The sequence below is a fragment of the Gopherus evgoodei genome, chromosome 8 (genome assembly GCF_007399415.2).
Source record: "Gopherus evgoodei ecotype Sinaloan lineage chromosome 8, rGopEvg1_v1.p, whole genome shotgun sequence".
Taxonomy (NCBI): Eukaryota; Metazoa; Chordata; order Testudines; family Testudinidae; genus Gopherus; species Gopherus evgoodei.
In genome coordinates, this window is record NC_044329.1 from 111,946,537 (window position 1) to 111,971,749 (window position 25,213).

Consider the following 25,213-nt stretch of genomic DNA (forward strand, 5'->3'; position numbering starts at 1 on the left):
TAGAGAAAGAACTGCAGGGAGGAGCCAGCCAGAGATTCAAGTCAGCAGAGCAGCTGCAGAACAGTCCACGCAGGGAATGAGAACACAGAGGGTGTCGGAGTGTTTCCTGCATTTTCACTCCAAACAGTCTCCCCCGTGGACTGATCAGTTTGCCCCAACACCCTCTTCTCATTACCCCCCTCCCTTCGTCTTTCCATTCTGCTCCTAAATGCACCCATCCGAAGACTGAAACCACAAAGAAACGGGCAGGGGAAAACACTCTACGCCCCCATAGGACAGCCAGGTTGAAAAGGGGACCTGACAGCATCCGGCCAGACCAACTGACTGGACTCCCAAAGTCTGCTTACTGCATGTGGGGGAGGTGCTGGGTCATCACCTGTGCCAGCCCCTACTCAGCCTGGGCCATCTCCTACCTGCATCGGGTGGCTGCAGCTCCCAGCCCTGGCTCCACAGGTGAGTCCCTCCTGGTAGGAAAGAGGGGAAGAGCAGATGGGGGAACACGGGAAGAAGAACGAGCAGGGGGCATGGCCTCAGACAAGGTGGGGCAGGGTAGGGCATGGGCAGGGCCTTAGGGGAGGAAGCAGGGCTGGGAAGATTCCCGCACTGCTGCTGGAGTGTCCGGTTTTTAAATTTTGCAAAGTTGGCAACCTGACTTCCCCAGTGTGTTGTATTGCTCTCACTACCCCGGTTTAGTTAAAACAGCACAACTGCCACGTTTAGCCAAGCCTCAGTGACGTCCTCATGCAAGGTGAGTAAAGTCACTGCTTGACAGAGCTCCCCAGGCAGGTGCCTATTGCTCAGTAGCCCAGCTCTTCTCAAGCTCAAGAGACGGTGAGAGATTGATTTATTCTGTCCTCTCTTTGGCACCACTGTCCTGGCAAAGAACTATTTAATGTGACCAGCGCTTGCCACACAAAGACTTCCCCCGACCTGCTCCTCAAGGAGCAGCAGCTGAGAGCACAGCTCCTTGGCTCAGGCAGGATGGAGGGCACAGCAGTTTATTGGGAGTTGTAGTGTATTGGAGGTACCTGTGAAAGGGCAAAAACTGCAGGTGACTAAAATAACATTTATTAAACTCAGACTCGCCTAATGCCATTAGAAAGGTGTCCACTTGAAACAAACAGGGAACCTGAATGTATTTTTTCCAAGCTCCCCAGCAAAGCATCCAGACACGGGAGGGGACTGTCCCGCTCTACTCGGCACTGGGGAGTCCTCAGCTGGAGCACTGAGAGCCAGGCTTCAGGAAAGATGTGGACAAACTAGAGAGAATCCAGAGCAGGGCAACAAAGATGGTAAAAGGTTTAGAAACCCTGATCTGACCTATGGAGAAAGGTTAAAAAACCTGTGCCTGGTTAATCTTGGGGAAAGAAGGCTGAAGGGGGTGACCTAATGATAATCTTCAAATAGGTTAAGGGCCGTTACAAAGAGGACAGTGATCAACTGTTCTCCACCTCCACTGAAGGTAGGACAAGCAGTAATCAGCTTCATCTGCAGCAAGGGAGATTCAGGTTAGGATGAGGAAAAACCTTCTAACTCTAAGGGTAGTTAAGCTCTGGGACAGGCTCCCAAGGGAAGTTGTGGAATCCTCATGATTGGAGGGTTCCAAGAACAGGTGAGACAAACGCCTGTCACGGATGATCTTGGTCCTGCCATAGCCCAGAGGACTGGATGTGAGTTCTCGAGGTCCCTTCCAGCCCCACAATTCTATGTACTTCCCATAAAGCCCTGTCCATTAGTAACACTAGTTCCATTCATTGCAGTGTCACACACACACATTGTGTGTTAGCAGCAGGAAAATAGTTATGTTCATGAGAACACAAAGTTGTTAAAAAGAGTCTGATGGCCGGACTCTGCCCCCACTTACCTGGGCCCCACTCCGATGGGGTAATAATATAAATGTATGGAGATACACCTATCTCAGAGAGCTGGAAGGGACCCTGAATGGTCATTGAATCCAGCCCCCTGCCTTCACTAGCAGGACCAAGTACTGGTTTTGCCCCAGATCCCTAAGTGGCCCCCTCAAGGGTTGAACTCATAACTGTGGGTTTAGCAGGCCAATGCTCAAACCACTGAGCTATCCCTCCTCCCTCTCACCCTGTGGCCTTTGCCTGCAGGGATTTTTATTGGCCAAGTAAACAGATAAGAGCAAATGTTCTGGTATGAAATGTATAAACTGATGAGAATTGATCATCACACACAATCTTCACTGGGAATTTCCAAACTCTCACAATTTTACATTTTTTAAACACAATTCTGATTCTGTTTGCATACAGCTTGTTAATATACAGATTCTAGTAATAGAAGTACCAAAGGGGGAGCTGTGTTAGTCTGGATCTGTAAAAAGTGACACAGAGTCCTGGGGCACCTTATAGATGTATTGGAGCATGAGCTTCCGTGGGTGAATACCCACTTTGTCAGACGCATTCACTCACAAAAGCTCATGCTCCAATACACATTAGTTAGTCTATAAGGTGCCACAGGACTCCGTGTCGCTTTTTAGTAATAAAAGGTGAATTTTCTCCTGGTCACAGAAATTTGAGCGAAGTACCTATTTGGGTGTAAATTGTACAATTCCTGTATTGTCCCTGTCATGAGGATTTCTGAGCACGTCTTTGGCTGCTCCTCTTTAAACCCCAACAAACAACCCCCAAAGATTTCTTGTTTTCTAACATTACACCAGCAACAGCTGTCTAGTCCCATTACACTAAGAACTTACCCACAGTCCTTAGAAAAATAATTGCGTATGCCCCTAAAATAACATAAAATTAGAAGACGTGACTCTGTGGCAGCAGCTTTTACATTAACTAAGCAGCAATGTCTATATCAGGGGTAGGCAACCTATGGCACGTGAGCCGAAGGCGGCACATGAGCGGATTTTCAGTGGCACTCACACTGCCTGGGTCCTGGCCATCAGTCCTGGAGGGCTCTGCATCTTAATTTAATTTTAAATGAAGCGTCTTAAACATTTAAAAAACCTTATTTACTTACATACAACAATAGTTTAGTGATATATTATAGACTTAGAGAAAGAGACCTTCTAAGAACGTTAACATGTATGACTGGCATGTGGAACCTTAAATTAGAGTGAATAAATGAAGATGCGGCACACCACTTCCGAAAGGTTGCCAACCCCTGGTCTATATAGTTCCCTTGCAACATCCTATTAAACTAAATTACAACCAAATCCAGTTCTCAGCCCCCCAGGTCTGTGGCGCTCAGCTGGCCGAGAGAAATACGCAGCCATTATGCGTTTACACCACTGCAGCTGAGCTACATTATCACAATCTCAAAGCGTGAAACCCTGCCGCCACCAGGAGACTCCCTGAAAATGAATCTTAACTCTTCTGTCTGCCCCCGGACAAGCCCCGGGTCTCCAATCTTCTTCCCTCCATTAAAAAATGAAGGGAGCTCTCAATTCCACAGTGAAGGCCCTGGGATCCTGTGGGTGCCCCCCAGCCCATCTCTTCTCCAAAGTACAGAGGCGCCCCAATATAGCAGCAGTCCCAAGATCTATGACCCAGTGGAAGCACCTCTCAGCTCTGGTCTGTTAAGGTACTGCAGCTCTGGGGGTTCACTGGGACCAGGGAAGCATGTTCTTAGGAGATAGATTAAGCTTGATAAGTTTATGGAAGGGATGGTATGATGGGATAGCCTAATTTTGGCAATCGATCTTTGATTATCAGCAGGTAAGTATGCCCAGTGGTCTGGGATGGGATGTTAGATGGGATGGGATCTGAGTTACTGCAGAGAATTCTTTCCTGAGTTCTGGCTGGTGAGTCTTGCCCACATGCTCAGGGTTTAGCTGATCGCCATATTTGGGGTCAGGAAGGAATTTTCCTCTGGGGCAGATTGGCAGAGACCCTGGAGGTTTTTCGCCTTCCTCTGCGGCGTGAGGCATGGGTCACTTGCTGGTGGATTCTCTGCAGCTTGAGGTCTTCAAACCACAATTTGAAGACTTCAGTAACTCAGGCATAGGTTAGGGGTTTGTTATAGAAGTGGATGGATAGGGTTCTGTGGCCTGCTTTGTGCAGGGGGTCGGACTAGATGATCACATTGGTCCCTTCTGACCCTAGAATCTATGAGTCTATGAGATTCCACACTGTCCTACGCTACAGGAAGAGAAGAGCAGGGTGCTCCTATAAGGGATTGGTGTTTCCATCCCCCATGAATCCCTGCTGTCTGTGGAATTTGGCGGCTGTGCTCCTGTTCCTTGTCCCCGAAGAGAAAACGCCACCCTGTCTACTGCACAGTTCCCTTCGCTCTCCATTCCCAGCCTGCAAGTTTACATGGGGAAGTACCAGATGCCCCACCAGCCTGGGTCCACGGAGCCTGTGCTGTTGAAAAGCAACAGGACCCAAGTGAAACTTTCACTGAACTTTAACTGCTGCATGTGAAATCTCTTACTGCTCTTAATGCCTTGCCAGGGTCATTCCCGTGTCACTGCCTTTTGGGTTGGAAGGAAATGAGTGCTGTAAATCTGTTTTTTGAAATATTTGACACTCTTCTTATGTTAAATGAGTTCCAGTCATTTATGGGGTTTTACCTAGTTCAGTTAAAGAAATACTAAATTTTCCAAATATTTCCATTATCTTTGTCTTTAAATAAAAGGACAAGTGTTGTTAAAAAACATTTCTGAAAAGCAGCATAAATACAACGGAATATTAACATTGATGTCAACTGATACAGTAACTTAATGTCACCGTATTTCTTCGGGAAAAAGGAGAGGTTACTCTAAGCTGTGGGCCCCCCTGGGGGTGCTCCATGCGAGTTCTCTGAGGTGTGGGCCCCCCTGGGGGTGCTCCACAGGAGTTCTCTGTAGGTGCATATGTGCCCCAGTGCCCTTGGTCGAAGAGTTCCGGTAGCAGTACCTGTTCAGCCCATGCGTGCACCCAACACATCCTTGTGCCCTGTACTGAGGCTATCTAGGGCTGTGTGGGCAAAGCACCCGCAGTTCCTTCTCTATAGCGAAGCCCACAGAGGCAGCTCTAAGCAGAAGGGCAAGTGGAGCACCCACAGAGGAATGCAGTTACTGCAGAAGGTGACTCATCACTCCTTCTTCTCTGAGCAGCACCCCTGTAGGTGCTCCACTTTAAGTGACTCCCTGGCAGTAACCCTTTAAGGAGGTGGGAGTTTCACAGTAGAGTCCGTCACTGAAGAAACAACTGTGCTGCTCGCTGCCACATCTGATCCCGCAGCACGAACTGGGCACAGAGGTCGGAAAATGGGCGCACTGAGAAACACACTGCAGCCCTGCAGATTTCAACTGGAACGTCTTTGAGTAGGGCTACAGACGTAGACTGTGATCTAGAAGAGTGCAGGAACTCGTGGGGAAGGTGTAACCTCAGCAAAACCATAACAAGCAAGAACACATCCAGAGAGTTACTCAGAAAACCTCTGCGTGGAGACAGTTGCTCCCTGAGACCTGTTTGCAATAGAAACAAAGGGTCAAGGTCTTGCTGAGTGGCCTAGTCCTATCCAAATGAAAGGTTAATGCCCTCTTAACATCTAGCATATGAAAGGCACACTCCTGTATGGACTGATGCTGCTTAGGAAACCCCCCCAGAAGGTGAATAGTTTGGTTGATGTGAAATTCAGGGGATATGTTAGATAAAAACGGTGGAGGGGTTGTAAAGATATCTTCTCGTTGAAGAACAAAGTAAAAGGACAGTCTGCCATTAGAGCCCCCGTCTCCACAAACCTTCAAGCAGAAGTGATAGCTACCACAAACACCATCTTCATAGACAGATGTAGCAGCGAGCACGTAGCTGAGCAAGGCTGAGATCCCAAAGTGGTATAGGGGCTCTAATGTATGAAAAAAGATTGATAAGTCCTTTTAGGAATCTCGCTGTGCTTGGACACATGAATACTGAAAAACCTTCAACTGGCACATAGAAAGCTGTTACAGCAGCTAAATGAAACTTCATGTAACTCATAGAAAGGCCTGCCTTTTTCAGTTCCAACAGGTAATCCAAAATTGAGGAAAGGGATAAATGGACAGGAGAAAGATGGCACCCATTACACCAAAGTTATCTTCTCCATTTCTGATGGCACGTATGCCTTGTAGTTTCCTTTCTGCTATTTAAAAGTCCCTTTTGTACTTCCAATGAACAGGCAATCTCTAGTCCCAAGAACCACTGAGGAGCCAAGCTTGCAGTTACAGAATGTCCAGAGTGGGATGAAGCATCTGATCCACACTCTGAGATACTAGCTGAGGTATGATCAGGAGCTTCCATGGAGGGTGAGAGGTGAGTTTGATGATGTAAGGAAACCAAAGTTGTCTTGCCCAAGTTTGTGCAATCAAAATGACTTTGGCGTGGTCCTGTCTGATCTTCAAAAGCAATGGAATTGGAGGATATGCATAAAAAAGATCTTTTGTTCATGTAATTAGAAAAACATCTTCTAGAGATTGGGGATTTTGTCGCCTTCTGGAACACAATTTCCTGCACTTTTATGTTGGCTGCTGTGGCAAAAGAGGTTGATGTCTGGAAATTGCAGGCTAGGAATATTTTGTTGAGAACTGAAGAATCAAAACTTCCACTCGTAATTTAGGGAGAAATGTCTGCTGAGGTCACCCACCATGGTGTTTTGTGTAGCTGGGAGGTCAGAAGCCGAGATGATTAGCTATGCACCAGTGCCAAAGCTTTGTCGCTTGGTGCAGAGTGAAGGGGACTGCACTCTGTCCTGACAATTGATATAATACATGGATGCTGTGTTGTTTGGCATGATCTTGATGGGCTTGTTTTTGAGTAGGGGAAGAAAGTGCAGGCAAGCATTTCTGATGGCTCTTAATTCCAACAGACTGAAGTGCAAGCGCTGTTCCTGTTGTGACCATTTGCCTTGGTCTGCGTGTTTCCCATCCCAAGGGGGAAGTGTCTGATGTTAACATGACCGAAGGGGGATTCTGGTTGAACAGGAAACCTTGGAAGGATTCATCCACCAGGTGAGTGACTGTGGGACCCGGCTGGGTACTGATACCTGCTTGGTCAGACTACTGGGTCCAAAAATGTCCTAAACCACCGTTGGAGACACTGAAGATACAACCTGGTGTTATGCGTCACAAAACACAAGTTGCCATGTGCCCCAGCAGTTGCAGATGTGCCCTTGTTGAAACGTGAGGGCTGAGCTGCACTCCTTTTTAGTGTAAGGAACTTGTCGAGAGGGAGATAAGCTCAGTCCATGATCAAATCCAAAAATGCCCCCATAAAGAGAATTTGTTATATAGGGGTCAAGATAGATTTCTCAAGATTTATCTGCAGGCCTAGACTTTGGAATAATTAAGTTGTTGTTTGAACTGTCGACCATCCCTCCTGACATGACCGATCCTGGAGGAGCCAGTTGTCAAGGTAGGGAGAGACTGCCATGATTTTGGAGAACACCCTTGGGGAGGATGACAGGCAGCAGGGTGAATCCGGCACTAGTAATGATTGTGACTGAATGTGAAACAAAGAAATTTTAACTGAGAAGGATGAATAGCTACATGGAAGCATGCGTCTTTGAGGTCAAGGGCGCAAACCTGTCCCCTAGTTCAAGGGAGGGAATTATGGCTGCTAGGGACACCAGCCTGAATTTCAGATGTCAGACATGCTTGTTCAGCTGTCTGAGATCTCATATCAGCCTCCAACCCCTGTTCTTCTTGGGTATCAGAAAATACCCTGAATAGAACCCTTTTCCCATGTTGAAGTGGGACTGGGTCTATGGCTCCTAGACTAAGGAGCAGTAAGATTTCCTGCGTCAGCAACTGATGATGAGACAGGTCCCTGAAGAAGTTGGAAGGCTGGGATGGAGGTAAATGGATAGAATGAACAGAAGTAATGGCCTCCAACACCTGTTTGTCTGATGTTGTAGTCTGGACAATGTTGATGGCTGGGCTGAAGCAGTTGAGGTAGCTGCAAGGCTTTTTTTTTTTTTTTTTTTAACCTTGACCTCTTAAGCCAGTGGTTCTGGTGGTCCACAGAAGGCGGAAAATTGAGCAGAGCAGGATCTTTGTGCCACCTGAGACCTGCTGAACTTCCTTTTACTTGCAGATGTGTATATCCCTAAAGACCCAAGTGTCACTCTAGAGCAGGGGCTGGCAAGCTATGATATGGGTGCTGACAGCAGCACGTGAGCTGATTTTCAGTGGCACTCACACTGCCTGGGTCCTGGCCACCGGTCTGGGGGGCTCTGCATTTTACTTTAATTTTAAATGAAGCTTCTTAAACATTTTAAAAAACCTTATTTACTTTATATACAACAATAGTTTAGTGATATTATAGACTTATAGAAAGAGACCTTCTAAAAACGTTAACATGTATGACTGGCATGCGAAACCTTAAATTAGAGTGAATAAATGAATACTCGGAACAGCACTTCTGAAACGTTGCTGACTCCTGCTCTAGAGTCCTTTAAGGTATGAAGTGAGTTGTCTGTGGAATCTGTAAAAAGCTTCTGGCCATCGAAAAGCAAATCTTCCATCGCTGATTGTAGCTCTTGCAGAAACCCAGACAACTGAAGCCAGGAAGCTTGCCTCATCACTACTGCAGTGGAAACGGACCTGGATGCAGTGTCTGTCGCATCAAGTGAAGACTGCTGTGAAATTTTTGCCGAGAGTTGATCTTCCTTTATTATGGTGCTGAGTTGTTCTAGATGTTCCCGTGGTGAATGGTCACTAAAAGCGTTAAACATCCCACAGTTTAGGTGGTCAGACGGTGCCTACTGGTCAGCTCTCCTGAACTGACGTGTTGTTGACGAGTAGCTCTTATGACCCAAAAGGTCCAGAATTTGAAAATGCACCATTTTAAATAGAAATTCAGTCACTTATTAAGTACCGAGAAAGTGCTCAGCCTTCTACAGAACATACAGAAAGACGTGGTCCCTGCCAGAGGAGCTCAAATTCCAAGGCTGCAGCTGACTCCATGCGGACAGAACCCGAATCATAGACAAACAAAAGTGCATCTTTGCTTTTCCTGCCTCAGCCTCTCATCTCATCTTTTTCTGTAAATGGGGGATTCTCCTGAACCTGTCAGAGATTTGATGGTGGAGAGAAGGGACAAGGTAGTGACTGGCCAACGGAGGAAATGTGATGCCCCAGTACATTTTAGTTTTGCTATTTAATGGAAGATGGAGAGCCCCTCACTCTCCTTCCTGAATGATTTGTGCCCCAATCCGGACCCTGACCACTGTTGAGCTGGCGTGTAATGAGCTCTCCCAACTAGGGTTTTGTAATCTTCAAAAACCGGACACTGAAGCAGGAGTGCCAGAACCCCTCCATCCCACCCCTCTCTTCCCTGCAAGGGCCTGCCTTTGCCCCGCCTCTTCTCCTGAGGTCCTGCCCTTTCCACCCAAGGCCCCGCCCCCGTTTGCTTCTCTTTTCCTCACCCCCGTCCCCAGCTGCTTTTCCCCTCTCCCCTTTGCCTAGGTCAGGAGGGACTCAACTGCAGAGCTGGGGTTGGGAGCTGCAGCTGCCCAACGCAGGTAGGAGGTGGCCCCGACTGAGTAGGGGCTGGCACGGGTAATGACCTGGTGCCTCCATGCCCACAGTAACCAGACTTTGGGTGTCCGGTCAGTAGATCTGACTGGACACTGTCAGGTCTCATTTCAACCAGCCTTTCTGGTTGAAAACTGGGCACCTTGAAACCCTACTCCCCACTCTGTTGTCTAGGAAGGTTCCTGGGCAGATGATTGGCACTGCAGAGGACAGCACGGGGATCAGGAAGAGGGGATCTCTTTTGACACTCAATAGCTTGCCCGGCAGTGCTGATGGATTTAACTGTCCAACAGAGACTGCAGAGTACATTCACTCTCTTGAAGACTCTAAGCTTGTGTTTAACTCAAATCATTGCCATAACTGGAAATGCAGCTGAGTGGCCCCTTTCCCTGGTTCTTGATCTGCCTCCTAGGATGGTATATGGTGCAGGAATAGGAAGCACAGCTGAGACTGGAATAATGCGGATGGCCATCAGCTCCCTCTATTCCTTACGCTGCTTCCGCACCCCCTCCCCACACACACATAGTGGCAGGAACCCAAGGATTGCAATACACAGCCCTCATGCAGTGACGAGGCCACAGCTCCTGCCAAGAAAACAGAGCTTAATGATGGTGTGATGGGACCCTTATCCTGCAAGGGTCATGACGGGTGCCCTGAGGAGCTGCTTCTCCCCCACCCCCAGAGGTTACCATGGGCACTTCAGGGGACTGCATCCCCATCTACTTACCAAACAGGGGTTTTACCACTGGCACCCAGGGAAGGGTCGCCTGCCCGTCATGGACACGGTTCCATCCCAGCAAAGAGGAGCTTTGGGAAATGAAGCACTAACTTTGCAGGGCCAAAGGTTAATCCCATATGTGCAGCAGGGCTGTCAGCACTCTGCTGAGGCGGGAATCCATGGCTGGGTGCCTGACACATGCTGGTAACATTCCTGCTCAAAGCTCCTCCTGGCCAAGTCAGGCCTGGCCAGTGCGCGATGGCCCTGGGAGACATTTTTATCTCCCTAACAAAAGTTCTGAAAATCTCAGCTGTTTCCGTTACAGGACAAAACAAAGGATAAGAAGGAAACTCTGGGCTGCGGAGTCCAATTTTCACAGGACGTTAAGTCATCTACAGCTCATTGTGCCACAATCGGTACCAGCATGGAGAGAAACGCAAATGCCACACGGCAGCATGAGCACTTCTGACGCTGTTCATTTACAAGTGTGACATTTGAAATGCCTTTCTGGGCACCACGCAGGGATCCTGGATTCCAATCAGTCAGTGCAGCCAACAGAGACACCAATTAAATTGCTCTGGATCCATCTTGATAGACAAAGTGTCTTGGGTGCTGAGGTGGCCCTCTTTCTGCATAGTGCACACATGGGACCCCGGGAACAGCCACTGGGGGACTTGTGCTGTCGCTGCACCAGTGCTGGCTAGCTCTCCCCAGGGAGCACTGGAATGCTTACACGCCTTATTCGCCAGGTTTCTGGCCTGACAGGGACGCTGCTACACCTGCTTCCATGGTTTCAGGAGCCTGGCTCCCAATGGCATGTCCTCCAAGAAAGCAGAATATTTTTGTGTGGGTACATTACACCATTTAAAAAACACCTAATCCTTCTAGGGCAGAGTAACCGGCAAGGTCAGAACTCTTCTTCCCCCATCTGCCCTTGGGCAACACAACCTCACCCTGGGCATTTGAGATGATGGGTGAAACCTGCAGGAGTTAATGCTGCCAGGGTCAATTTTCATTCCCCTGGATGTTTCCCTACAGGTGCTCGGGGGATGAAGCTCCATAAAGTGCCTGTCCTCTTCCTCCCGGCCAGCCATGCCCTGCTGAAGTCTGCAGAACCTGGGCTGCAATGAGCTCACAGGGGGCTTCTGGGGCCTGAGAAGGACTGTCAGAGACTCCAGTCTCTCCTCCCACAGCCTAACTGTTCACTGTACATTTTAGCATTTTGCCTACTCTAGCTGTATGTGTCCCAAGTGAGGCAGCTCCCATCCCTTCCCTATTAGTAGCCTAATACATAATGACACAGACTCAGCTCTGGTCAATTTGGGATTTTCCACTCCCAGTACCACCTGGCAGGGTGAAGAGATGGCCTGACACGCTACATACAAGAGAAGCAGGTCAGCAAGCGTACAAGCCTGCTGCGGCCCCAGAGCCAGACCCTGCCCCTCTGTGTGTGCAGTGCTAGGAGAGAGGCAATTTCCCCTGGACATCACGGGGATCCCAACCAACCTTGCCTCCAACTGGTCCCACAAAGCACAGAAAACATAGCACCACAAATGGTTTGCTCATTTCTTAGGAGTCTGGATTAACCGTGCTCCCCATCCCTTGCCGACCCCCAGGCAGACTGTCACAGCCTCAGGAACGTCTGCTCACTCCCAAAGAGGGGCCGTAGTTCACGGTTGGTCCAGCCTTGGACTCTCCCTCCCAGTGAGCTTGTGTCCCAATTTAACCCCATGCTGCTTTAAAGGAACCTTCTGATACCCGTGCTGCACGTGCAGCCTGAACACGCCTCTTCCTCTGACCTGCTGTCATCCTCTGGGCCCATCTGGCCCCAATTACATTAGCAAAGCAGAGCAAGTCCCTGAATTCACCCTTTATTAAATCTTGGAAAAAACACTTTGAGATCAGCCTTGAACCATTTACTTACCCTCCTCAACCTCAATGCGAAAGCCCGAACAGTAATTGGCAGCATATTGTACCATATGCGGTGTGCTAGGAGTCTGGACGTTTCTTTAAACAGTGCAATATTACTGCTCTTGATGAGGATTTCATGTCAGCCTTGGTTATTGAGGAGTCTATGAGCCCTGATCCTCCTGAGCGAGGCCTGCCTGACACACATGAGCAGTGCAGGGCACCAATCGGCCCCTGAGCAGACTCCCCCGTGGAATGTCTGACCCTGCAGAGTGACACAGCTTTATTACTGCTCTTCAGGGCTTTCCTTTGCCCTCCCCCGCTGTGATGACGCGGTTCTGGCAGGACCCAACTGAGGTGCCAATTCAGGACCAATTGCTCAAACAGGGCAGTCACAGCCCAAGGCTGGGGTTTTTCTGCCTCTAAGGCAAACCAAACCAGCCAGACAAAAAGGACTTCAGTTTCACCCCGCTGGCTAATCACAAGTCACACAAGCAATTTCCTTAGACGCTCCAGTCTCCCAGTGTCACCACCAGTGCCACCCGTCCTGGGGATGAATGGTTATGAAAACCAACACCCCAGTAAAAGAAAAAGGTTCTCTCGATCCCAAAGGACCAAGCCCCAGACCCAGGTCAATATACACATCACATCTTACCAACAAATCACGCTGTTGCCAATCCTTTAGAATCTAAAATCTAAAGGTTTATTCATAAAGGGGAAAAGATAGAGATGAGAGCTAGAATTGGTTAAATGGAATCAATTACATACAGTAATGGCAAAGTTCTGAGTTCAGGCTTGTAGCCGGGATGGAGTAAACTGCAGGTTTAAATCAAGTCTCTGGAGAACATCTCTCGCTGGGATGGGTCATCAGTCCCTTGTGTAGAGCTTCAGCATGTAGCAAAGTCCCTCCAGAGGTAGGAAGCAGGATTGAAGACCAGATGGAGATGAGGCATCAGCCTTATATAGGCTTTTCCAGGTGTAAGAACCTCTTTGTTCTTACTGTGGAAAATTACAGCAAAATGGAGTCTGGAGTCACATGGGCAAGTCCCTGCGCACCCTGCTCAGTTACAAGGTGTATCTGCCTCCTCTCAATGGGTCAATTGTGTAGCTGATGGTCCTTAATGGACCATCAAGCAGGCCAAGCAGAGCTAACACCAACTTGTCTGGGCTGTCACCCAGAACTACAGCATCAATTTGAAATATAGACAGTACAGAGCCAATACTTATAACTTCAACTACATAATGATATAGACATACAGACAGCATAATCATAACCAGCAACCCATAACCTGGTCTTAGACACCTTATATGACTCCCTTCACATAGGATTTGGTGCCACTACAGGACCTTGGTTGCAAACCATGTTCTATATGGTCCCAGTTTATATCAATAACGTCACACCCCCAATGCAAAATTGATGCAGGAAGGGATGACACAGACATCACTGGCTGCATCCCAAGAGCTCCCCATCCTGGGTTCTGTCTTATTACAGCTTGTCCTGGGTTAGAAGCTATATCAATGTATAACAGAAATGCTTTACCAAACTCATGTTCAATAACATGATTGAATCTCTTTACAAACTTAAGGTAAAACTTGGTTAGAACAATAGCGGATTGGATCTGCTTTTGCAGCAGGATTCCTGTATGTCTCATATGATCTTTGCAAGAGCTAAAGAAACTAGCTATTTTATCTATACAAGCTTTGGCAAATGTTTGGAACCCAATTAACATCAAATCACCATAGATATTAATGTTGTTCACAGTGTAGGAATCTTGGCATTTAGCCATGAAAGCAATATGGTAGTGTGCCTCAGTTTCCCTTTTCATACAACACATCAGGTCTGGAATGACTTTTCTTCTGTGAAAAGTTCCAAGACTGTTTACAGGCACTAGCAGTATAACAAAGCCTTTTAACATAAAGTATGTTCTCATGTACTGCTTTCAACACGTTTAAGGGACTTTCCAAAGGATTGGGCACATTGTATATTCTTACAATTCTTGGTAATAGCAACACATTAGTTACAAAAATCACCATTAGCAATAATAACAAATTCATTGCAAGTGTCCATCTATAATCATGTTTGTCATGCCATACCTTTGGCTCAATACCACTGGGGTTTTGACATCTTAGGGTTAACCTGCGGCTTCCCTTTGCAAAATTCAGTTTTCTCTTTCCTTCTCCTTCTGCAGGATCACACCCTAATTTCTCTTGCTTAATAGATTTCACTGGCTGATGCGGTGGGCTCTCTTTGCTAACAGCTATTAGCAAGTGTTTCTTCTCCCTGCCAGTCAGGCAATTTGCATCAACACAGACACTAGCTTTTAATTTCTTAGCTGCTACCAACTTCAAGGCTGGACTCTGTCTTACAGAGATATCACACAAATCCAAAGGGTCTGAGAGTGAGAGTTTGCTTGCTCTCCCCTGGATCCTCAAGCCTTTATCCATAAAACTATTCTGCTTTGAAACACCAGTAACCCAATCTATTCTCAGATTCTGAAGCACAGGCTGCTGACTTACAGAATTAGCATGGAGACATTCCTGTTCCAACACCATTGTCTTCCCAACAAGCTGGCCACACACAGCCATTTGATTATAGGGCTGCTTAACTTTCTTAACAGCTTCTCCTCTGAGACCTTTTCAAAGCTACCCCCACTGGATCTTTCTAAAGGAAAGTCAGTGGATCCATTCACAATAGAAAATTTCTGGCTGTTAGGAACTGAAACTTCCTTGATTAAATCACTTTTACACCCTTTAGTTGTACCAAACTGCTTGCACAGATTACCATGAGGATTTCTTTCCTTAGCAGCTTTTCTAAGCAACAATTCACAGTAACAAGAATTACAGACATTCTGCTCTTACCTTCTTCACCTAGGGCTTGCTCTAAAGGAACACTTTCCTGAGCAACCACAGACTCTTTCTGAGTCTCACTTATATTTAGAATAACCTTAGGCCCATCAGGCAGATCTCTATACAATTCCTTTTCAGGCAAACTTATAGACTTTCTAGATAACAGGTTAGAAGCAATCTCCTTCCCTTGGCCATGAACAAGTTCAGAAATCTTTTCCTTCTTGCTACAAGTTGTTAAACTGTCAGTAGGTAACACAATTAAATAACCTTTTTGCTCTCCTTGTGCCCTGGCTAGGGTATCACCCTGATTAGACAGGGCTGCTACACCCTTTTCCAACCACACATTAGCAACTGGCAAACTACAAGCACTAGAATTGCCTGGTCTCTGGGATTTTGCTAAGACACTAACTGGATGCACCCTATTTACAGTGCCATTCTCCCCAGCAGACGCAAACTTAGGACCATTCCCTTCCTGGGCCTGGTCCACACTACGCTGTTAAACCAATTTTAACAGCGTTAAATCGATTTAACGCTGCACCCGTCCACACTACACTGCTCTTTATATCGATTTAAAGGGCTCTTTACATCGATTTCTGTACTCCTACAAAACGAGAGGAGTAATGATAAAATCGATATTACTATATCGATTTAGGGTTAGTGTGGACGCAAATCAACATTATTGGCCTCATTATTTTACAGTAGTTACCCACAGTGCACTGCTCCAGAAATCGATGCTAGCCTCGGACCACGGATGCACACCACCGAATTAATGTGCCTAGTGTGGACGCGCACAATCAACTTTATAATATCTGTTTTATAAAATCGGTTTAAGCTAATTAGAATTTATCCTGTAGTGTAGACGTACCTCTGGACTTTAGCTGTATTTACAACCAACTCCGAGACAACTGAATCACCCTCAACCATCACAGGCTGAAAGGCACCTTCTGTCTGCTCCACAGCCACAGAAAAGCTGGAGACACCTTCTGTTTCACCAGACACACAGCTTGGGATCTCATTTCCCTTGTCCCAGCACACAGGGCTGTTCACAGACAACTGCTTGGAGACTGAGGTAGCTTCCTCCATAGGCAAGTTAATAACCCTGACAGACACAGGCACATTCCCTTCACTGTCACATTTCTCCACACAGGAAACAGGTAAGGGACAGGGACACTCATTTTCCACTATTTTTGCCTTCGCAAACTGCTGATCAGATAAAGCCATCAGCTCACAAGGCTGCCTAGGCTCCTCCAAACTTTTCCTACCAGGCACATTGCCACTTCCAACCGATAAGCTGCTGCTTTTTTCATTACACTGAGCTACTTCCAGCAAACCACAGTTACCCATTTCAGGTTTACTTTTACAAGCTGTACTACCCATCAATCCATTACCCATTACAAATCTACCCTTTCCTCCCTCAATTAGGGCTTCCACCTGACCATATACTTTAATCTTCTCCTGAGAACCATTTTCCTCCCCAATGAGATCTTTTTGCTCTTAATCTAACTCCAGATTCACTTCTGAGACATCAGAGAGACATTCAGAAACTCCATTCACAGACACACTGCTTTCTTGAACAGACAAACAGCTATTACCCACCAGGTTAGACTCCCCCTCTCCCTGGCCATAGCAAAACTGGTTACACACAGAAAACTGCCCAGAGTAATACCACATATCAACATAGTTATAAACTGGATTGTTAAGAGGACACATTTTCTGCTGTTCTTCCCTTGCTTCTTTGACTTGGAGCTGAAGTCTGGCAATTTATTGTTGCATCTTGTGAGGCTCCTGTTCCAGCTCCTGTTGCCTTTGTCGAGCTTTCTCCTCAGCAGCCAGCAGTTCCAGATGCCCCTTACGAGCTTTTTCTTCTCTCTGATTAGCTTCTTTCTCTCGTTCAGTGGCCTCTTCTTCCAGCTGGGCCAAGGCTTGCTTTTCTTTCATTCAAATTTCTGCCAGTTTTTGCTCATATTCAAACTGCAGGCTGTCCATCAGGGCTTGCAGTTTCATTGCTTTTGCTGATGCTTTCTGGCTCATGGTCACTGATCTTTAACCAACCAAACTCTCAGTTCCAAAATTTGAAATTTGGATAGAGTGGGGATCTGACCCAAAGCTTAATTGACCTGGTTCTGTGGATCCAAGCACGACTACGCCACTGTGACAATGCAGTTCTGGCGGGACCCAACTGAGAGTGTCAATTCAGGACCAATTGCTCAAACAGGGCAGTTACAGCCCCAGGCTGGGGTTTTTCCGCCTCTAAGGCGAACCAAACCAACCAGACAAAAAGGACTTCGGTTTCACCCCACTGGCTAACCACAAGTCACACAAGCAATTTCCTTAGACACTCCAGTCTCCCAGTATCACCACCAGTGCCACCCATCCTGGGGATGAATGGTTATGAAAACCAACACCCCAGTAAAAGAAAAAGGTTCTCTCGATCCCAAAGGACCAAGCCCCAGACCCACCCAGGTCAATATACACATCACATCTTACCCACAAATCACGCTGTTGCCAATCCTTTAGAATCTAAAATCTAAAGGTTTATTCATAAAGGGGAAAAGATAGAGATGAGAACTAGAATTGGTTAAATGGAATCAATTACATACAGTAATGGCAAAGTTCTGAGTTCAGGCTTGTAGCCGGGATGGAGTAAACTGCCGGTTTAAATCAAGTCTCTGGAGAACATCTCTCGCTGGGATGGGTCATCAGTCCCTTGTGTAGAGCTTCAGCTTGTAGCAAAGTCCCTCCAGAGGTAGGAAGCAGGATTGAAGACCAGATGGAGATGAGGCATCAGCCTTATATAGGCTTTTCCAGGTATAAGAACCTCTTTGTTCTTACTGTGGAAAATTACAGCAAAATGGAGTCTGGAGTCACATGGGCAAGTCCCTGCACACCCTGCTGAGTTAGAAGGCTATCTGCCTCCTCTCAATGGGTCAGTTGTGTAGCTGATGGTCCTTAATGGGCCATCAAGCAGGCTAAGCAGAGCTAACACCAACTTGTCTGGGCTGTCACCCAGAACTACAGCATCAATTTGAAATACAGACAGTATACAGCCAATACTTATAACTTCAACTACATAATGATACAGACATACAGACAGCATAATCATAACCAGCAACCCATAATCTGGTTTTAGACACCTTATATGACTCCCTTCACATAGGATTTGGTGCCACTACAGGACCTTGGTTACAAACCATGTTCTATATGGTCCCAGTTTATATCAATAACGTCACACCCGCGTCCCCTCCTGACAACGCAGAGAACTCGCACACTCACAGCCGTTCCAGGAGCAGGGGTTTCTAGAGCACAGTTCTGGACTGAACAGGCTGCAGTAATGCAGCTGCAGGGTTTTATTTCCCCATAGCCTCACTGGTGAAACTATCTGGATTATGCTCATTGATATCCCTGCATTATGGGGCCAAGTTTCCTCCAGGAACACTCCTGGTCTGGGAGAAAGAGTCACAATACATATACCTGCAGGGTCCCATTTCCTTCTCCCATTTAAACGCTCTGGCGACATGGTCTATATTAGCTACAGGGTCCTACTCTCCCTCTCCTCCCCTCTGTAACTGCTCAGCTTCTGGGCTGCTGCAAAAGTCAGCCATGTTCCTTTGGAGTGCAGGCAGACTGGGCACCAGGGGCAGCCCTGGAAGCTCACTGATGGAAGACTTTGCATTACGTTAAACATCGTATTTGCACTCACAGGACCTTCCTTCCTTCCCTTCAGGCAAGCTCTGATGGAATCATTGCATCATGCTGTTCCAGCTCCTACCTGCCCCGGCTCCCCTGCCGATGGAGCGAACTATCATCTACACAGTCTGACAGAGGTCACCCACAAAGCCCGTGTCTCAGAAAGCCTCATAAACTAGTTTTCTTCTAAATGCCCAATGAGGTGAAACATCAGGTTCCAATTAAGCCCTCTTGGTTTCCCAATCTGATGTGTGTTAAACAACCTATCAAAACCTCATAAACTTCAGTTCAGAGCATTCTCATTTCCGGACACTCACTGCTCCTCTCAGAGCAAATGAAATAGCCCATGTATTAAGACACAATGCTTAAAAATAAAACCAAGTCCAGAAAAATAAAGGTCTGGTGGTTTCTGTCCCTCCTCAGGGCCTGGCAGACACCTTCTCCCAGGGTAGTCACTAGAGCAAACAACAAGAGTCAGCTAAATTGTTCCTACCTGGAGGGAATGGCTGGAGTAGGGAACTCTACTTGCTAGAGCAGAAATTTGGTGCATCCAGAACTGCATGGCAGCATGTGTGTGAGCGTGCTGCAGAACACCACCAGAGGCATACGGCCCTTCGTACATGAACAGTCCTCCTAGACTGACTCTGTCTGCAGCTCATTAATGGGGCATGCTGGCTGCGTCCAAAGTGTTTCCTATCTCCAGGCATCCACCTATCAGCACTTGGACAAAAATCAAGCACCGAACTCCCAACGTTTCCAAACAGTTCACTCTTCATTCACAGCACGACAAACACCGTGTTTAATCCGTCAGATCAAATGCACTAGCACGCTCTGGGCTGATTCAGTTAGGAACAAGCAGGTTGGCTGGCCTAGCACCAGTCAGTGACACTAGCTCAGCAAGTGCCAGGTGCAGGACTCAGCATCGTAAGACGAACCCAGAGACAGGGCGTTTGTGAGAGGCCAGGGAGATTCAGTTCAGAAGCTGTCTGAGGCATGCCGTTCTGAGGCAAGTCTGAGATTGTAAAGTGGTTTTATATTCTCTTTTTCTCTCTTTGCACTTCGTTATTAACGAATAACGGTTGAAGTGTGCCAGCAAAGGGAGAGGAAATCTAAAGCTACCACCAGAAAGCACAGAGCTAGGGAATCCAGCGTGCCTGCTGTGATCTCCCTCCCAGTAGATTTGTGAGCACTGGACTGCTCTACCGCTCACTAAAAAGCAGCAAGCCCGGGGAGCTGGTCTGTTACAGGCATGATGTTCCACCATACACCGAGCTCTGGTGGGCAGAGGGCATGGTGGGGAACGAAGTTCCTCATCTGTAGGTAGCATCGTCCTTACGTCTCAAACCGCACGTACGTGCAGCTCTGAAGAAGACCCTGCCTTAGAGCCCTCACGCGGAATATGGTATTCACTCCTGGTCTCCTCAGCTTGGGAAGGTCAGAGGACATTCAGAGAACCGCAAGGAGAGTGATCAGGAGCATACAGGGAGAGACTGAAAAGATTTGCACTTGTACTCTTAGATACGAGACACATAAGAGGGGACATGATAAAGCCAAAGTATCAGAGGGGTAGCCGTGTTAGTCTGGATCTGTAAAAGCAGCAAAGAATCCTGTGGCACCTTATAGACTAACAGACGTTTTGGAGCATGAGCTTCCGTGGGTGAATACCCACTTCCTCAGATGCATGTAGTGGAAATTTCCAGGGGCAGGTAAATATATGCTAGCAAGCAAGCTAGAGATAACGAGGTCAGTTCAATCAGGGAGGATGAGGCCCTGTTCTAGCAGTTGAGGTGTGAAAACCAAGAGAGGAGAAACTGGTTCTGTAGTTGGCAAGCCATTCACAGTCTTTGTTCAATCCTGAGCTGATGGTGTCAAATTTGCAGATGAACTGAAGCTCAGCAGTTTCTCTTTGAAGTCTGGTCCTGAAGTTTTTTTGCTGCAGGATGGCCACCTTAAGGTCTGCTATAGTGTGGCCAAGGAGGTTGAAGTGCTCTCCTACAGGTTTTTGTATATTGCCATTCCTAATATCTGATTTGTGTCCATTTATCCTTTTCCGTAGAGACTGTCCAGTTTGGCCGATGTACATAGCAGAGGGGCATTGCTGGCATATGATGGTGTATATTACATTGGTGGATGTGCAGGTGAATGAACCAGTGATGGTGTGGCTGATCTGGTTAGGTCCTGTGATGGTGTCGCTGGTGTAGATATGTGGGCAGAGTTGACATCGAGGTTTGTTGCATGGATTGGTTCCTGAGCTAGAGTTATTATGGTGCGGTGTGCAGTTACTGGTGAGAATATGTTTCAGGTTGGCAGATTGTCTGTGGGCAAGGACTGGCCTGCCACCCAAGGCCTGTGAAAGTGTGGGATCATTGTCCAGGATGGGTTGTAGATCCTTGATGATGCGTTGGAGAGGTTTTAGCTGGGGGCTGTATGTGATGGCCAGTGGAGTCCTGTTGGTTTCTTTCTTGGGTTTGTCTTGCAGTAGGAGGCTTCTGCGGACAGTCAATGTAAACACTGTCTTGCGGTCCGCTCCAGTGCAGAGCTGAGAGGGTTGCCCTGCAATTACAGGTTTGTGCTGCTATGGACTAGGCCAGGGCCTGTTTCAGGCGCCTGACAGAGCAGGGAGCCAGTCTCTTCTGTGCTCTCAATGCCTCTCTCGTTGGACCCTGGCAATGTGGGGCAGGAAGCTGCCTGATTTGAATGCCGGGGCCAGACTGGGTTTGGAGGGGGACGGAAGAAGGAGCTGGGGAGAGACAGAAACTGGTGCTGGTGGCTGGCAGTGGGGGAGAGAGACTGGGACTGGGTGTCCCAGAACACTGGGATTAGGAGCTGTGGAGGGAAATGGGGCAGAAAGAAAACTGGGAGCCAGCAGGTGAGACTGGAGAGCATTGCGGGGGGGCAGAGAAAGGAGGCAAAGAGGAAGAGAAGACGGATCTCATGAGAAGCCAGGATCCAGGGGAAGAACTGGGACTGGTTGGGCAAAGACACTGAGACTGGATGAGGAGCCTGGGGCGGGAAACTGAGACCAGGAGCCAGTGGGAACTGGGAACATGGGCAGTGCTGGGAGTGGTGAGTGGAGGCCAGGTTGGGGGAAGAGAGAGGCTGGATGAGGAACTGAAAATCCAGAGGGACAGGGGGAACGGGGACTGGCTAGACAAGGAGACTGGGACGGAACTTAGCTGTGTGCAGGGGGAACTGGGGTGGCTGGCCAAGGAGACGAGGAGTCCAGAGGTGGGAGACTAGGACCTGCTGGGCAAGGAGACAAACTGCCTAAGTGTGGAGAATGGGACCGGTATGAGGAGCCAGAAGGGAGGGAGACAGGACTGGGCTGGGAACAGGCTGGAGAACATGGCGAAGAAAGGGTCAAGCTTGGGGGGATGCGAAAAAGTCTGTGCCCACTAGAACATACTCCCCTGAGGAGCATGGAATGGAACCCAAGATTCATGAGTCTCACCATTCTTCTCCCCTCCGCAAATATCTGTGCAACACACTGGCAAAACCACCTCTAGTGCTGGTCCACATGGATGATAACCTACTACTGCTATCAGTTACTCTGTTAGCTGAAGTGGCAGATGTCTGTGCGCTAGATTTAAAGGTCCCAGAGACACTGAAGACCCATGTGGGTGTGAACATGATGCCACATGACGGAATTTGGTTTTTCAGTATGCCTTTTCACAAACCCTGGGAAATCACTCTCAAAAATAAGTTGCAAAGTGAAGCACTCAGAATTTAGGAAATGACTCCTCAGTCAGTGCATAGGATTTGCCCTGAAGACAAATCAGGGCTGTGCAGTGAAGGACGCTGTTGTCTGTAGGACCCGGCCTCGCTTGTTGCAGGAAGAGAAAGGATGGTCTTGTGGTTAAAGGAGCTGAATGCTGCCCTGGGAAACCAGATTCTATCCCTAACCCTGACACAGAGTTCCTGTGTGATGCCGGGCAAGTCACTTAACCCAAACATTTCACAGGAGTCACAAGCTGTGAGTTCCTCATTTCTGGGTGCATGACTTGAGATGCGGGGCTCTGATCAGCAGAAGCACTGAGCACCCACAGCTGCAGCTGAGAGCAGTGGAAGCTGTGCTTAGCAGTACAATCTATAAACTTAATGTAAGTACTCTGAAAATTCAGGTCTATGGGGGTCTCAAATTGGACAGCTAAAATTAATGGTTATTTTTACACTTGCTTTCTCTGACGCGGCTCCCCACTTGTAAACGAAGGGGACTTACCTGTAACCCACGTGTTGTGAGATGGACTCTACCTATTCCCACTCACGGGATGCTCTGCCCGGCAGCCTGAATGGCAAAGTTCCAGCTAGCAGAAGTAGTTGGAGCGCTCACACACCTCCCTTGTCCCTCCCCTAGGAACACCTGATCTTCCAGGACAAGGATATAAAAGGGATGTGGTGCTCCAGCCACCTCTGTTCCTTCCCCCATGACCCAAGCCCTTTGGTCTGCAGGACTCTGAAGCAGTAGGGAAAGGAGGGCAGGAAGTGTCAATGTGCAGAGTCCATCTCGAAGCACCTTGGTTACAGGTAAGTCACCTTCACTTCTTTGAGTGTCTTCTGCATGTTCCCACCCATGGGGCAGATGAATAAGCCGTTCTCTGACCCAGGCCAATGGGACCATGGAGTCCTCACTGGAGGAGGACAGCAGGATGTCTGTGGCAAATCTCACCTCAGCTCTAGATTCTTCACCTAAGGAACAGTGTTTAGGAAAGGTGTGAGCAGAACTCCACCTTGCTGCTCTGCACAGCTCTGTAAGAGGAATATGCCCAGAATCAGCCACAGAGGCTGTCTTCGATCTAGTGGAATGTGTTCTAATTCGCTAAGGAAGGGACAACCTCATTTATTTATGAGCTTCGTTAACACATAATCTAATCCACCTCGACAATGTTTGCACAGCAATAGCTTTCCCCTTTTTCTCTCTTTCATAAGAAATAAACAAATTTGGCAACTGTGTAAATTGTTTAGTTCTGTCTAAATAAAAAGCTAAAGCCTTCCTAACATCCAGAGTATGAATTTAGCCTCTCCAGCATGAGTGTGGGGGTTGGGAAAGAAAACCAGGAAAATTAGAGACTAGTTTATATGAAAACTGAGATCGCTTTTGGTAAAATCTTGTGTGTCTTTATGAAAACAGTGACTGGTGCCTGAGCCATTAATGCACGAGGTTCACTTACACGCCTTACAGAGGTGTTAGCTAACAAAACCACTGTCTTAATGGCAAATGCAGTAAATTACAGCTTCCCAAAGGCTCCAAGGGAGGTCTCATGAATTGGAAAGAACTATGTTTAAATCCAAAAATGGCACAGGGTGGCTTATGGGAAGATATAAGTTATTTAGGCCCTTTAGGAACCTTTTAACTACATCATTTATAAACATTGATTGGTATGCGGCTATGGCTGAGAGATGAACCTTTACTGCAAGAGTGAAAGGTCTGCTTATTTTGAGGTACAAAAAATATTGCAAAATATAAGTAATTGGTGCTGTATATGGATAAATATCATACATAGAAATCCACAACAACAATCTTTGCCATTTATGACTATAACTTCTTTGTGTGGATGGACTCTTTCCTGGAATGCGATATACATTTTGTACCTCTAATGAACAACTCCTCTCTAACAATCCCAGAGTCCTATTCCCTAGGCTGTGTGACAAAGTTCCTCCTCTGCCTTGGTGGGTCCTGTGCTTATTGGCAGGTTTGCTCACCTCAGTGATTTTCCCCACCGTCTGGATCAAATCCTCCTGTGTCTGATCAGGAGTTGGGAGGTTTGGGGGGAACCCGGGCGCACCCTCTACTCCGGGTTCCAGCCCAGGGCCCTGTGGACTGCAGCTGTCTATAGTGCCTCTTGTAACAGCTGCATGACAGCTACAACTCCCTGGGCTACTTCCCCATGGCCTCCTCCAAACACCTTCTTTATCCTCACCACAGGACCTTCCTCCTGGTGTCTGATAACGCTTGTACTCCGTAGTCCTCCAGCAGTACAGCCTCTCACTCTCAGCTCCTTGCACCTCTTGCCCCCAGTTCCTCACATGCACTTCCTCTCCTCTGGCTCTGTCATAACCTAGTCCCAGATTTGGACCTTAGTGTCCAAAATATGGGGGTTAGCATGAAAACCTCCAAGCTTAGTTACCAGCTTGGACCTGGTAAAGCTGCCACCACCCAAAAAATTAGAGTGTTTTGGGGCACTCTGGTCCCCCCAAAAACCTTCCCTGGGGACCCCAAGACCCAAATCCCTTGAGTCTCACAACAAAGGGAAATAAACCTTTTTCCTTCCCCCCTCCAGGTTCCTGGAGAGAGACACAGAAGCAAGCTCTGTGAATCTAAACAGAGGGATTCTACCCTCCCCGTTCCCAGCCTTGGAAAACAGAAGTACCGAGAGCTAATCTCTCTTCCCCCCTCACCCAGAGGGAATGCAAAGTCAAGCTAGTAAATCTAACACACACAGATTTCCCCCTGACTTCTTCCTCCCACCAATTCCCTGGTGAGCACAGACTCAATTTCCTGGAGTTCCCCACTAAAGAAAAACTCCAACAGGTCTTAAAAAGAAAGCTTTATGTAAAAAGAAAGAAAAATACATAAAAATGATCTCTCT

General features: G+C 47.6%; 1 protein-coding gene across 13 annotated transcripts in view; it reads right to left on the bottom strand.

Annotated features, from left to right (window-relative positions):
• Positions 1-25,213, bottom strand: part of ST3GAL3 (ST3 beta-galactoside alpha-2,3-sialyltransferase 3) — a 444,286-nt gene that overhangs the window by 42,903 nt on the left and 376,170 nt on the right. The gene's annotated exons all lie outside the window — the stretch shown is intronic.